Source organism: Macadamia integrifolia, chromosome 8, assembly GCF_013358625.1.
Source record: "Macadamia integrifolia cultivar HAES 741 chromosome 8, SCU_Mint_v3, whole genome shotgun sequence".
Lineage (NCBI taxonomy): Eukaryota > Viridiplantae > Streptophyta > Magnoliopsida > Proteales > Proteaceae > Macadamia > Macadamia integrifolia.
The window spans coordinates 25601517-25612343 of record NC_056564.1 but is presented as its reverse complement, the minus strand read 5'-3'; the positions used below and the strand labels follow the sequence as shown (position 1 = coordinate 25612343).

Here is a 10827-nt window from a genome sequence, read left to right as displayed (position 1 = left end):
CCAAATTCAGTGTTTCATGGTTCATACAGTTTTTCTGAACAATGTCCCATCAGAAGTTTGCATGGGATGCCAAAATTTCCTCTTCTTCTTGTTGAATGCTGCCCTGCCTCTGCAGTTAAGCACCAGTGCACAGAAAAATTAGATGTGTATGAACCAACTCATACTAGATTGTCCAACCTACATTGAGGTACTTGACAACCAGTCTCAATAGTCGACACTCAAAATTAAAAGGAATCAGCAATAATGTAACAAGAAGTCTTGAATACAAGGCACAAATTGTGGGTTAATTGCTTGATAAATTGGATAGCAGGATTCCTAAAACTTCTTCCATCTGTTTAGCAAGGAAGAAGATCACACAACTTCAGGTATTAGTAAAGAAGCTTCCATGTATGTGAATTTATAGCAGAGATTCTATTAAGGTAAATTTAGAGCTTCCATGACCTGTGGTGGAGAAAGGAGAGTTACCATTACCAAAAACCTATTTATATATACATTAAATGGATCGGAAATCATAACCATTACAAAAGGTGTGAAGATGAGAAATACCCTCCGGAGAGCGATCCATTTATACATCTCCCTACATAGACATGAGAAACGATTAGCTACTGACAATCAATATGGTACCAATATAGGATCAAACCAGACAAGCGCAAAAGTTATATTTTAAAAATAAATAACAATCCTAGTAAAATAGACGCTTAATCGTTACTGGCTTGGCAGCAGTCAAGCATACTAATAGGAAATACAATGTATTTTCTTGCTGACTTTAAGATGCTGGAGGCCTAGGACCCACCATTTGACAGATCAGCCAAAGAAGATGCACTTAATTAAAATGAATATGACCTGATCGGTTGATGCTTTCTATCTACTTAATCGTTTAGGAGGTTCCCTTAATTAATAGAAAGATGACCCACTAAGTTGATCCTAAACATCCACTTAATCATTAAGGAGATTCCCTTTAATTAAAATGAAAACTACCTGATTAACTCCATGGCCTTTTAGGATGCAAATTTATCTAAGCCACTTAAAGCAGAAGCACAGACTCTAGAGACGGGTGAAACAATTTTATGGCCTTTTTGGTTCATCAAATAATGGCCATTTAGGATACAAATTGAGGCTAGCAGATCAAAGTAGACACCTGGTCTCTAAGAGGATAGAGTGATTGAGCAGGTGGCCATCTCATTACTGATCAGAGAGTACCAGGCTGAATCGGTGGTAAATACCTGTGACATGAAAAAAGGGCAAAGCAGATGCCTGAAATGTGAGACCTGCAGATCTAAAAAACATTATCAGAGCCTAAACCAGCCTGATCTACAGAATGAAAAACCCCGGAATGATCCCAGCATGTATCAAGTTGCATTTAAAGACAAGCTTTACTTAAAAATTGGATTAAATTGGCAGAAGCTACTTGTCATTTAACCCACTTACCTATCCAGATAGAGGACTTCTTTAAAATAAAAGAATAGAAAAATATCAAAAATATAATTGGGTCAACTCAGTTTGATCCATTAATCAACCTAGAGCCACCTGACTCGAGAGTCCAACATTGAAGGGAGATCCAATAATTATGATTGAACTAGGATAAATACCTCTTCATCTTGCACTTAACAGCTCGCAGCCACCCTAGTGTATATACCATTCTTGTCTGCATAATGCATGGACTCTCCATCCTCATCAAAATTGCTGCCTATCTCAGCCATTGTTTCCAAGGCAAAAGAACTGCATAGGAAGGAAAGTAGCTGTTTCCAGGTCTAGCCATCCCAGAGGAGGTAAAAGAATGCCTTGGGCTCAGCAAATACAAGATGAGTACCCCTTCTGCAATGCTGCAGAAGCTTGATGGAGGGAAATCTCCTTCTGGGTCTACCTTCTTTTAGGTGGGTAAGATTCGAGCCAGTCAATTTTCACTATAATAGTAAGAAACAGAAGTTCATTAAGTGTACATTTTGGACAAACAAAAAATAGAATTTCACGTGGCTTGACAGAGAGGAGAGTTAGTTTACCTGGCCCATGAAGGGATAAATTTTTTATTGGGCATTTCATCCTCCTCTTCTTCTTCATCACCTGACCCTTGGTATGGAGAAATTGGATACTGCTTCAGGCTTCCTTCAGTATCTGAGATGACATCTTCATGTGCCTTGTATAAGTTGCAAGTTCCCTAGACGTGGCATACATAAATTATTTTAGTAAAAGGCTCTACTTGCTGGTAATGCAAAATTTCACTAACTGATTGCAGGTGTAGTGTTTGGACCTTCCAATTTGAAGGTGTTTGAGTTAGGTTGCTTAGTTTGGTGGTCAAGTTGTGCACTTCTAGCAGGGGTTGTTTAGGGAGCTTGGTCTAGGGCTTACTGGTCTTCAGAATTGCTACCTGCTGGTAATGTAAAATTAAACTAACTGATTGCAGGTGTAGTGTTTGGCCCTTCCAATTTGAAGGTGTTATGAGTTAGGTCGCTTAGTTTGGTGGTCAAGTTGTGCACTTCTAGCAGGGGTTGTTGTTTAGGGAGCTTGGTCTAGGGCTTATTGGTCTTCAGAATTGCCACAAGTTTTAGTTCGCTATGCATATGCAGCATTCATTCCTCTAAAGCCTCGGTATATCTGGTATGCTTTGAATCTATCAACCTTCTGTGTGTGTGTACATGTGTTAACTATACTGGTGGCTTGAGTGTTGTTTTCCTAGTGAAATGTAGAGTTCTGTACTAATGTTCTAATGCATAATATTGAGTTACTTCTGATAAATATGCCGTCGCAAACCAAGCAAAACATTGGTGTATCCTACTTAACTAGACATAGTTAATTCGATGCGCTGTTGTTGGATTCCTAAGGTTGAGTCTGGACTTTCATAGGGTAAAATTTGACTGTTTCCTTATCTGTCCCCAACTTGAGCCAATCCAGCATAGCTTTTTCCATCAACATGTAGACTAACAAACAAGAAATGGAAGGATTAAAATCTTGAGAGTATTTAATGAGAAGTTATACAATCTAGAATTAATTGTCAGACTAGTAAAACGACATTGAATCCACCCAAAATATATCAAATGAATCCATGTATATAGCACAAGCAGTTGATCTTTTTCTGCAAAAGTAGAGAAAATTTCACGATGGACTTCAAAGGTATGTATGATGTAAATTTCAGATATGAAACCATATATCTAACCTGTAGAAGCTGCAGCTAGTTGTATTTGTTGAACAAATGGGACAAGCGAAGAGATGTTGGAGAGTATATTGTTAAGCTTATTTCCCTTCTCTAATAAACTCTAGCCTCCTCTGTCTTCACTTGCTTTCCTTGATAATTTTGGCTTGCTGAACCGAGTTTGAAGAGATTCAATTGCCTACCAAGTACCACCGCCACCAAGCGAAGACCACTCTCCTTTTCTTTGTTCTTATACTTTCTCTGAGTTTCATAGCAACTTTTAAGCTTCTGTTTGGCATCCATTTGGGTCTGAGAGGTATTAAAACCTGCATTAAAAAAATCTAGGCTACCTCTTTCAACAGACTTATCAGCCAAAGAAACAGACATAGAAGGGTAAAGATATTCATTAGTCACATCTACAAGTGGTTATTTTTTAGTCCATCAATTCTTCCCCTTGAATGAATTCCTTCCTTCACTGGATCAATCATCTCATCCATGCCCCAATTTTCCTCACAAATGCTGGGATCTTCCTCAATTCTAAAGCAAGTAAGCTCTGGATTTATATTTTATTGCTTCTCCAAACTATCGTTGGAGGCTTTTGCAGAGATTTTCCGACAAAGCTTCCAACTGGAGGCGTAGAAGGTGGTCTCAAAGCATCCCAGCTAATTGAAACTACAAGATGATATGCAATCAGAGTATGACCTGGACTCTTCAAAATAGGATCTTTGCCTATATATATAACACTTTTAGGTTCAAATTCTCATAAATTAGTCAAAATCCTTTCTATACCCATGAAAAATATGTCATATTCTTCATTTATGGTGGTGTCCTATTTTTCTGCAAAAGTAGATTTTTCCAACAAAGCTTCCAACTACTCACAGTTTCATGCAAAAGTAGATTTTTTTTTTCATAAAAAGAAGTAGATTCTTTTTTTCTGCAGGATACATTAACAACTAGAGAACATTGAGACTGGCCAGATCGCATAGAATATGCCATGGTTCAACTGGGAAGAATGGGAAACTGATTGAACATTATGAATTGATTTTGTTTCCATGAACAGCTAAAATTTCAAAATTCTTATCGTGTCTACAATTGGTTTTGCTTGAACAAGGTCACAAAGTGAAGTCCGTACACTGGATAGTGAAGTTACTCATTGATGATTTTTTTTGGATAAATAAATAATTCATTACTGAAGAGAAGAGAACTCATTGATGATTTAAGTAAAGAGTACAACAAAAAAGTCCCCTAATAATTCAAGAATTGTAGGATTTGCTATTAAGAATGTAGACTCAAACAACACTTACTTTTCTGTATTTGCAAGTTGTATTTCTTATTGTAAAAGCATGTTAAACTATATAAGCAAGGAGAAAGAATCATCCCTAGAGGCACTTTTGACTATGATAATAGAGAAGCTACATATGTGTCTTATACAAATCTGAATAAAGAATGGAAAAAATAGCAAGGGAATAAAGTAAAGACAAACAAATGACAACACCAATCCTCTCAGTTCCATTTTATTTCGATCCTTGATGTTGTGGCTCAGAATTTCAATTGTAGTCTCATTAGAAGACAATAGACTGTGAGATATTGTTGCTTTTAACAACTCATAACTTTCTTCTGGACGAACCTCTTCTGAGTCTGTACAAAGAAGAAACACAGAGTTCAAATCATTTGAAGAAGTTTCTTTGGCCCCAATAACAGAAAAATACCATAGCATGAAATCTTTAAGTTAAGGTTCTTCATCAATGTTGTGAACAATAGAAGCTTTAACTAAGAATAGAAGCAGTGATTCAGTACACATGTGCCACAATGCTCTAAGGAAGCTTATCATATTCAATATTAACTACAAATTACTAAATGGAAGTTAGTTGAATAAGTACACTAACAAAGCTATCTGTAACATGCAATTGGATTAATTTTGAGCTTTTAGGAGAAAATTGAGTCTTTAATTGTCAAACAGCAGAGATTCAAAAGAAGCAGTATGATAAAAGCTACTAAAATCTAGCATCACTTGGTTTAAATACGAAAGCATTGGAGCTTACCTCAATTGATTATGATTTCATTTAAAGGACTAGATGTATTGCTCTCTTCAGACTCAAAACCAATCTTATCGAGGCTCAATGGAAAGCTGTATGAGAAAGTAAGACTTGGTTTCATCTTAGGAACAAGTGGAAGTTCTGCCTCCCCATTAAGAATCTGCAAGACTCTTCTCATAGAGGGCCTCTCGTTGCAATCTGGGTTTGCACAACTTAGACGCAAAAGCAACAACTTACTCATTGCCTCCTCCTTAAACTCACTGTTTAACCTCTTGTCTGTTGCTTCATTAAGGTTATCTTTAGAGTGCAAAGTCCAAACCCAATCCACCAAATTAACCATATTGTTGTTGTTATTTGCATCTTTCTCTATAGGCCTCCCACCACAGGCCACTTCAAGTATAACCACACCGAAGCTGAAAACATCTGTCTTTTTATTGGCTTTCCCATACTGAAGGTATTCAGGAGCGAGATAACCCATTGTCCCAGCTGTTAGAGTGGAAACAGGGCTTTTGTCATGATCCATGAGCTTTGCAAGGCCAAAATAACCAAGCCTGGGATTGAAGTTTCCATCTAGCAATATATTACTCGTTTTTATATCTCTGTGGATGACTTGCTGCTCACATTCTTGGTGTAAATAGGTCAAAACAGATGCAATCCCCATTGCGATGTTGTATCTTTGGGACCAATTTAGTAAGACACCCTCATCAGTTTTTTGATACAGGACTTCATCCAGGCTCCCATTAGGCATGAACTCATAGACTAACAATAATTCACCCTTCTCAGCACGCCAACCCTAAAGCTGAACTAAATTCTTGTGCCTCAAACAAGCTATTATGGAGAGTTCAGAATGAAATTTAGTTAGACCTTCATGACAATGTTTTGATCTTTTAACTGCAGAAATAGTTCCTGAACCATTTAAAAAGGCTTTGTAAACGGTGCCAAATGCTCCATGGCCAAGGACTCGACTGGAAATAAACTCTTTCGTGGCAGCTTTTTTCTCTTTGTAACTGAATTCTCTTGGGCCTTTCAAAAGTTCTTGTTTCAAGCTAGCATTTATTCCAATGTTCCAATTCCTATCAATTATCCAGCAAAACACTAGGAGAACTATGAAAAAGAAAGCTGGACCAGCAATTCCAAGGCCTAACCTAAGATTCCTTTGGGTTTTGTTGGAGGAATTAGAGACAGAAATTACCTGCACTACAGAGTTATCATACACATTGTGAGGCCAAGAAGGTGGTTTCACAGGTTGTAAGCCTAAAGTCTGGAAGGTCCACTCCTTGATCAGGTGAAGCTCTGTGCTACCTTCAGTAGATCCTGAGAACCCCGCGTACATGGTTTCCGTGAGATAGTTAGAGAGGTCAATGTCCATAGACAACACTGATTCCTCTGGTTTGGAACTTGAATAATTCATCCAGACGTTCAACTTCTTTTGATCTTCTTTGTAATCAATCCATGCTGTAATCCAATTCCCACTCTTAAGATCAATACCGCGTGAAGTAGGGTCTGCTGCCTTGACTGAATTGAGGCTATCAATATCCAACCCAATGTGTTTTTTGCTTGGATCATTAAATTGGGGATCCAAAGGGGTATCGAATTCCACAGCAACAAATCTGTTCTTGGTCAGCTGTGAAGCATTCACGAGACCCAGAAATCCACCTGGGCTACCGAGAGTCTGATTATCATTGGACAGGAAAAACACCAACCCATCACCAAATGAACTCAGATTAACATTCGTAATCACGAAAGAGAATCGGGTGGAGAAAGAAGCTGAGATATTGGTCTCTGGATCAAAGAAAGAACGGTAAATTGCAGATTACAATTCCAGAACTGGAAGAACGGACACCAAGCTCTTCGGTAAGGCCCACAACACCATCCCTGAGGTGACAGTCACCGAGGAGGGTGAAATTCCGAATAGTGAAAGAAGAGAATTCGAATCTTATATATTCAGTGGCGGCGGCTGGCTGAACGGCCGAAAATTCGTAAAAGAAGATGAGAAATAACCAAAAAAGCAGAACTCTACCTTAGTTGTTGAACTCATCGTGAGCGTTGCCTTTCTAGCCATTAAGATAGCTCAAGAACAGAAGTGAACTGGGCATGCTGTGTGACGAACAGGTTGCAGAGGACGATTACAGAAGTTTGTGAATTGGAAAAAAGGATTGGATTTGAGAGAGGGAAGAAGAGGACGGAGGAAGAGGATAAGGTTAAAAGTAGTGGGGAATCGACTTTGGAAATGGGTTTTAAACTGTCGAAATGGGTGCGTGTAGTGAGTTTGAAACACTTTAGGGTTGTAACAGTTGAAGGTTTTCTGGACTATTTTAGTCCACTTGTGATGCTTTTGTATTAAAAAAATAATAATTCGGGTCCCAAAAAACCCATGTCCTATGTGCGCCCACGTTGTGGCGTTATGAATAGGTTGGGTGGCTGAAATTCCCTATTAGTCCAAGATCCTAGATCTGATTGACAACTGTTAACTTGGACGGTCAATGATTTGTGGGATTTTAGATCCTTTTTGGATTAAAAAAAAGGTGAATTTAGGTCTTTCTCCATCTGGCAAATTAAATGAGCCCACTGGCTCACATCCAATTTAGGTCGGCACGGTTATAGGAATATGTTGCCGCCGCACCGATCGTGACAAATGTTGATACCGTACTGTCAGTTTTTAGTTCAAAATGCAACAGTTATGGTGAAGACCAATACCGACAATTTGAAATTCTTTAAGAGATATTTATTGGGATGATTTTGTATGTGGTAGCAGTACGTACGTATTGCAATCTTATTTTTACTTTCTTTCAAGGCAAAAGTTTTTCGGGTCGGCACCTCAGCTAACCGTATTGGTGGTCGGTAGTGATTTTATCCATGGGATTGTCATCATTGAATCTCAGTTGTTCTTTGATTTCATACACCGCATATACTTGTGAGCAAGATACGATCCTGAAAAAATAATACGATCCAAATCTTGACATAAGATTCTCTCCCGTCGATGGCTTCGTTCCAAAATCTCCACTCCCCTGTTTCTAAGGGAAAAAATCAGAGGCGCAGAAGTGGGGAGAGCAGCTTCATCATTTTCTTGGTCCTCCGTTCTGTCTGTTTTTCTATCGATCTCCATCTGAGACTTTGCCCTTCACCAACAACCCTACTTGGTTCCGCCATTTCGGTGGTGGAGGACCGGGAGGAGCCTTAGTGTCCGCCTTGACAGTTGAGACCACGGCCATCTTGAGGTGCATGTTAGAGGACGAACATCTCATTCCAACCCAGATGTAGGAAGAGGTAATGTATCATTGTCTTCTGCTATAATTCCTCTCTGGGTCTATTTGTTGTTTCCATGTCTTTTTCTCCCCCCTCCCCCGCCTTTTTCTTTCTGATTTGTTGATTCTATAATCTTTAGATTGTTGCACTTTTGCATTACTGTTTTTGCTTTGAATTCTTGTTTCGTAATCCTGCTGGGTTCAGTTGCAACCGATTAATTAGAGACTATCGGATTCATGTCTTCATCTCTCCACCCCCACCCCTTTCTTGTAAAATATTTAACTTCCTTCAGATTTTTTTTTTTTAGATTGCTTAACCTAGCATTGTTTCTGTCTGACAATAAGCTACTAGGAATGATTTTGATTTGGAGAACTGCATCGTTAATTAGGTTCATGGGGTAATTAAGGTTTGAATTGTCCATAGTTCTTTTCTAATATAATATCAAGAAACAATGTGGGTTCACCATACATGCAAATTAAGCTGGAAAGAGATAAGGATCATGGCAAGACATGTCCTTGGGATTGAGTGTCATCTTCTTCAATCTCTGTTCTTTAATATTTGTAACTCTTTAGATTAGATCTCCTTCCACCTATGATTCTTGGCAACTTTCTATCTCCTCACATTGAAAAAGAGAAGCTTTATCCTACACCGTTCTTGGTTTTCCACCACCTCTCAAAGTCTTGTTATACAGTTACGAAGAATTGATCTGTGAGTAACACTTACGAGACAAGTCTAGGATTGGAATAATTCTTCTGGAACAAACTTCCCTCATGCTCATAAAATGAAATGCAAAGTTATTATTTCTTAAAAAATTATGGAAGTTGTAACTTCAAATTTGATTCTTGCTTTTTCAATTTCCTTCTGTATATATAAGGTCCAGGGATTTTCATCCCTGCCATTGTTCTTCTTCGTATCACCTCCAATAAAAATACTTTCCAAGAAAAGAGAAATTAAGGTAGACTGATAGAATCTGTTGACCAAGGACATGTTCTTCATATATAGGTTTCATGTTTCTTTCTGGAGAGAGTTAAGAGGTACTAGATACTAGACCCTCTGAACCAAACTACTTATATCCAATCCACCCACCCCCAAACAAGGTCTTATATCTTATTCATCCACAAAAAAAGGTCTTATATCTTTATAATGAAAAACACAAGGTGAGCTCACATTCAAAGGGGAGCCTTCTTCCTGTAATAGTAGGATCATATGGAGTCCCTATGTTACCTCTTAACTCATTGTCTTAGCATTTCCTTGGGGTCTATTCCCTTTTGGTCTTGATTGTTGCCCATGTTGTAGCTTGTAGGGCTCTTGTTGTTGTTGTTGTTTCCTATTCTTCAAGAGTATATGGGGTCTGCATTTACTCAAATAGTTTAATTATAGAGATTTCTCTCTTTCTCGCATGGCTGCATTCCTCACCTTCCCCAAAAGTATATTACTAAATTGATTTTTCCCTCCCAATTTCCTACTTTCTCATGCATAGACCATTCAAACGAGAAGTGAGATCAAAAAAGGTGTCTTCTTTGCATGGAATTGTAAGACCACCCTTTGGGTGATGAAACCCAAATTCTTCTTCAGCCTGACTTAGCAAGTCTTGAAATAATGGCTGTTTCAAGTAGGACACTGGAACTGCGTATCACTTCTTCTATGTCTCCCCCACATAGACCGCTAAGTGACCTTTAGGAACATCAGTAACTGTGGTAGCTAACTGGTTTTCACCTGAGAGAGATTGTTGAACGATTTTCTTAGCATGAATCATCGCAGGAAAACGGATACCCATGGCTTTGTGTGGATGAGGATCTTTAGAAGAACAAGAACAAGAGAAAGATCTCAAAGAATTCAAAGAGCAGGGAAAGTTAGACCAAGTATTGGCTGTTACCATTTGTATGTGTTGTTCTGTATATATAGAGAGTGATAAACCTCCCAATCATCTCAAGTGTTTAGTGAATGGTGAAGAGACATTTTGCCTGTGGTAGTTGACGGACACACATCATGAGGTATCACATGGTTCTGTCTTTCAACCCAGCATCAAGAATTAAAGGGAGAGAGAGAGGTGTCAATGTCTATTTCAATGGCAATACAAGATGCACTATAGATGTGGCAATGGCATGGATCATCTCAGGCAAACGGATACCCATGACGCTGTGTGGATGTGGATCTTTAGAAGAACAAGAACAAGAGAAATTCAAGATCTCAAAAGAATCCAAAGAGCTAGGGAAAGCTAGACCAAGTATTTTCTATTACCATTGGTATGTCTTGTTCTATATATATAGACTTCCCAATCATCTCAAGTGTTTAGTGAATGGTGAAGAGACATTTTTCCTACGGTCGTTGATGGACAAACTTTTTATGAGGTATCACATGGTTATCTTTCAACCCAACATCGAGAATTGAAGAGGGAGAGAGAGAGAGAGGAGGGGG

At 38.5% G+C, this 10827-nt stretch overlaps 1 pseudogene; it reads right to left on the bottom strand.

Annotated features, from left to right (window-relative positions):
* Positions 1-4599: 4599 nt before the first annotated feature.
* The window catches only part of LOC122086832, a 13223-nt pseudogene continuing 6995 nt past the window's right edge, over positions 4600-10827 (bottom strand).